The sequence below is a fragment of the Mandrillus leucophaeus genome, unplaced genomic scaffold, assembly GCF_000951045.1.
Source record: "Mandrillus leucophaeus isolate KB7577 unplaced genomic scaffold, Mleu.le_1.0 Scaffold1449, whole genome shotgun sequence".
NCBI classification, from domain to species: domain Eukaryota; kingdom Metazoa; phylum Chordata; class Mammalia; order Primates; family Cercopithecidae; genus Mandrillus; species Mandrillus leucophaeus.
The window spans coordinates 19,016-24,176 of NW_012101420.1; the positions used below are offsets into that span (position 1 = coordinate 19,016).

The window sequence follows — 5,161 nt, forward strand, 5'->3', positions numbered from 1 at the left end:
AAGAAAGGGTCCATGGAGGTAACCCCTGAGTCTTTGCTTGCCTAAAAATGTATTATTTTACCTTCACCCTTGATTATTTGGCTGAATATAGATTTATCCGTTGAAAATCACTTTCTTTCTAGAATTCTGAAGGCATGCTTCCATTGTTTTCAGCTTCTTTTTCGAGGCAGGGTCTCTTCTGTCACCCAGGCTGGAGTGCAGTGGCGCAATCATAACTCACTGCAGCCGTGACCGCGCGGGCTCAGTTCATCCACCTCAGCCTCTGAGCAGATGGGACTACAGGTGGGCGCCACAATGCCCAGCTAACTTTTGTATTTTTTGTAGAGATGGGACTTCACCATGTTGCCCAAGCTGATCTCAAGGGATCTGCCTATCTCTGCCTCCCAAAATGCTGAGCCAATGTGGTACACGCGTGAGCCACTGTGCCTGGCCAGTTTTTCTTTTATTCTCTCTCTTCTTCCTTCATTTCTCGAAGGCATCTCAAACTCAATAGGCCCAAAACCAAAGTCAAACTCCATCAGAATATCCTGCTACTTCCAACCTTAAAATATATCTTAAATCACAGTGTCTTACTACATGCAACCTTCTGGTTCAAACTACCACGATCTCTCACTTGAACTTAGAATTGGATTTCCTGCTTCCGTATTTTTTTAAATCATAAAATATTTCAAATAAACCATGTGTGGCTTTATACTTTTTACTACATAAAAAGAATAAAGATCTGCCAGGTGCAGTGGCTCACGCCTGTAATCCCAGCACTTTGGGAGGCCGAGGCGGGCGTATCATTTGAGGTCAGGAGTTCGAGACCAGCCTGACCAACATGGTGAAACTTCGTCTCCACTAAAACCACAAAATTAGCTGGGTGTCGTGGTGCGTGCCTGTATTCCCAGCTACTCGGGCGCCTGAGGCAGGAGAATCTCCTGAACCCAGGAAGTCGGAGGTTGCAGTGAGCTGAGGTCGCGCCATTGCACTCCGTCTGGGTAACAAGAATGAAACTGTGCCAAAAAAAAAAAAAATATGAAGAGGTTATATACTTAAACATGGAATTGCTTTAAGTGTTTGCCATTCACTGTTCCCATGCATGCCAGCAGCTTCTTACTGCAAACACCTGGGACTTGCTATAGAGCAGCTGGAGTACGTTCCACCCACACACAGGACAGGGAGCTGACAACCAAGGAGTGGAGGATCAATACTCCAGCTTTCTCCCCTCTGTTTTCCTGTATCTCAGCAGTATGGAGCTTGTTACCAACGAGAACCTGCTCACTGACTTTAAACTGCTTTTCTTACCTTCTCAGTTCCATTTCTCCATACCTCAATTGATGATTTCTGGTAAGACCTAGCAAATAAACTGCTTTCACTGAAATTTCAGTCTTGGAACCTACTTTGGGTTCCCCAAAAGACTGAAATATATTAATTTTCCCATCACTGGACTTCCAGGTTGCTTTCAATTTTTCACTGTTACAAACAGGGCTGCAACATTTCCCTACAAACCTCTAGATATACACGTAGGAAGATTTCGGTATTTTCCACTAGTGAAACTGCTCAGTTGGAGGGTATGTGCATCTTCATCTTTAATAAATACTACCCACATTTGAAAAGCCCGACAATGTCAAGGACTGGCCAGAGTGCCATATGCGATGGGTGTGGAATGGCAGCTCACTGTAGCAGGTGCGGGGACTCAGTTGGGGTCTTGGAGAGGCACTTAGTTATAGCAAGAATGTTTCATAAATGGTATCTGATATATTCAAGACTAGTGCGGAATAAAAACATGTTGCTTAGAAATAATTATTCATAGATCCAAAGTCAACAAAAGTCTTTTTCTTCTCGTGTAAAAATACATAATTTTTTCCAGAGGGAGGGGAAACAAACCAGAAAACACCTTCATATTAATCATTCTTCTCATATACTTCAAATTTGAACTTAATTTCTTTCTCCTCTGGACATCAGAGAGAACACCTGGGTATTCTGGCAGAAGTTTATATTTTTCCAAATAAATTTCTGGAAAAACTGTGTCACTTTCAAAGTCCCACATGATCCTTGTCACAAATAGTTCAAGATGGCCTTGGTGATTCATGGCTTCCTTATAAACAGAACTGCCACCAACTATCCAAATTATCTCTACGTTATTGGCGAATTCTGGTTGTTCAGTAAGTTTTAAGATATCATCCAGACATCTGGCAAGAGAATGAGCTCCTTGTGGAGGTTCCTTGAGTTCTCTGCTGAGAACTAAATTAATTCTATCCTTTAAAGGTCGATTCTTCTCAGGAATGGAGAACCAGATCTTCCTACACATAACACCAGATTCTGTTTACCTTCTCCTGAAGAGTTTGTGTCATTCTCTGGAAATACCGAAATTCATTCCTGAGCGGCGGCCAGGGCAGGTCCCCGTTCTTGCCAGTGCTCATGTTCTGGGACACAGCGACGATGCAGTTTAGCAAACGAACCATGACAGCAGCGGTGAGCACCTCCGAGCCCGCTCGTACACTAGAACGCGTGGCCAACATTGGCCGGAAGGTTTTTACTTTGAACCTGGAGGATGAGAAATGGCATCTCTCTCTCCACCTCAAAGCTCGTCCTGAGCAGTCACCTCCTGGGAGCAGGAGCAGCGCAGTAGCGCCACCTGGTGGTCCATGCGCTTCCTTTTGCAGCTCACTCACAGCCCTGAGACCCTCCTCTCCTTTCCATGCACCTGGGATTTCTTCACTGGACACCAGCCTGAGTCAAGTTTCCTGTAAAGCAAAAGAAGCGCACAAGGCTTGCTCATGGAGTCCCTGCACAAAGTGGCCGTAGTGGCTGCGATGGACACTGCATGGGCACAGCAATTGAGTCGCCACTCACCAAGGCTGACCTGGCAGCTGCCACTGCTGAGGGAGCAGCCAAACAAAGGCAGCTGTTTTATTTTGGACGGAGAAATAAAACAGGGAATGGTAATTAAGAATAAAATAACATTATGATAGATAAATATGCCACTAAAGATATAGTAGCAGTTTAAATAATTTTGAGACTATGAACAAGATTATGCCAATGGAGAGAACTTATTACAAGCAGAGAAAGCTGGAGTATTGATCCTCCACTCCTTGGTTGTCAGCTCCCGGTCCTGTGTGTGGGTGGAACGTAGTCCAGTTGCTCTATAGCAAAAGATGGTGGGGGGAGGAATGGTGTCATCTCCACCTTTGGCGAGATCCCTGTCACCGTGTTCAGGGGAAGGGCATGAACTCCCCATGCAGAGAGGAGGCTGTGGCTGTGAAGGTGCCTGTGGGACAGGTGAGGAGCCGCTCCCTCTACACTGATGGCCAAGAGCCTGCAGACGGCAGGGAAGGCTTCCCCTCAGCTGTGTCCTATCAGGTTTTTCCAAGAGTCAAGGAGTAGACCTGCATATTGCCTCTGCTGATGAGAGCTGCACGCACACCTAGAAGTGAGGTCACCCCTGCTGGGGGTCCTGGGGCTGCTGGTTGTTCTGGGTGCTCAGAGGGAAGATGGGGAGGGGGCTTTGTGCAAAACAGTAACCATACTCTATAAATTATTCTTTCCTTAACCTTTGTGTCATAAAATAAAATGTAGGACTCCAGAAGGAAAAAGAAATGGTCTAAAATTTATGTCCTTGAATAAAAAGTGAACACCCATTAACCACCAGGAATAGACGTTTGTGGGGCAAACCAGAAACCCCATCATTTGGCCCAGCTCAGCAGTAAACTCTTTCCTCCCCCAAATAAAAATATATCCTGACTTTCATGATCATCACTTCTTTGTTCCTTTTTATATTTTTATCATCCAAAATTATAATTTAGTTTTACCTCTAGAAATACGCTTTTGTTCTCTTTTATTCTATAGATTCTTTCTTGAAATTTATATTGTGTGGTAGAGCTTCTCATAGTGTGCATTTTGCTGATTGCTCCCCAAGCCATTGTTTGTGTTTTTGTTATCTGTATTGCCTCTAAATTGGTAATTGGCTATGGAGGCTAGCTTATATTCAGGCTTGGTTTCTTTGCCACTTGTACTTGTTTGATGGTGCTGTATTGTGTTCTTCCATCAAGAGGAAGAACCTGACATTAGTTTTTTGTTTTATTGTGTTGTTAATTGCCATTGCTGTTCAATGGTTGTGTCATTCTCTGGAAATACCTAAATTCATTCCTGAGCGGAATGGTTAACTCATGATGGTTTGCAAAAGAGTTATTATAGTCTCAATCTCTCATTCCTTCCTTATTTATTATCCGAATAATCTCTAAATAAGAGATTCATGCTCCTCTACTGTTTGTTTACTACTAGAAATTTGTTAACCAGAGACTTAGCCAAGCATCTACTCACCTATGACCCAGCAATAGCACTCTTGGTTGTCAACCAGTAGAAATGTTTGTATGTGTGCGCCAAAATATATGAAAATATTATTCATAGCAGCACGACTTGTAAAATCTGGATACAACACAATTGTCTATCAAAGTGAAGGGACAAGAAATATGAGCTATTTATAAAGTGGAGCATTGGACAGCCATGGGAGTGAATAGGCTACGACCACACACAGCAAGATGATGACACCCAGGGGCATGATGGTGACTGTATAATGCCATTCAACTGGAACTAGCTGAACTCATCTGTATTAGAAATCAAGAGTGGCTACTCTAGGGTGGGGAGGATGGTTTATGACTGAGTAGTACCCAAAGGTGCTTCCAGCAGGCTGTGACTGGTGTACTTTGATGTGGGTGTTGTTTACCCAAGTGTTCACTTTGTGAAACTACACTGCCCACTTGTGGGTTGCCCTCCTTTCTCCATGCATGCTGCCCTTCCCTCAAATATACATTGCTGGTGTTTTGAAGCAATTCTATGTACACTAAGAAGAATCACTCCTACTGCATATCCTTGGAAGTGCTGAATTGAAAAAATTAGTGCAATTGTTTTTAATTCCAGGAAATAAATACATAAAAAGAGGAAAATCTACAACAACAGCAGTAGGCTTGGGAACTGACACCAGAAGAGCTTTGGAAATGGCTCTCAAGCCAGGAACTAGGAATCAAACCCAAACAAGCCCATGGGAGGTGGGGGGTGTGAAATGATGCCCAGTAGTGCATGAATGAATGAGTCATGGGCAGTGGCTCATGCCTTGGCTGGCCAGTCACGAACTTGGGGAAAATAGAGTTGGAAAATTGGGAGGTAGAGGAGAGAGGTA

The 5,161-nt window shown here is 43.8% G+C and overlaps 1 pseudogene; it reads right to left on the bottom strand.

Annotated features, from left to right (window-relative positions):
* Nucleotides 1-1,886: 1,886 nt before the first annotated feature.
* LOC105535328 lies at nt 1,887-2,447 on the bottom strand (annotated as a pseudogene).
* Nucleotides 2,448-5,161: the final 2,714 nt, after the last annotated feature.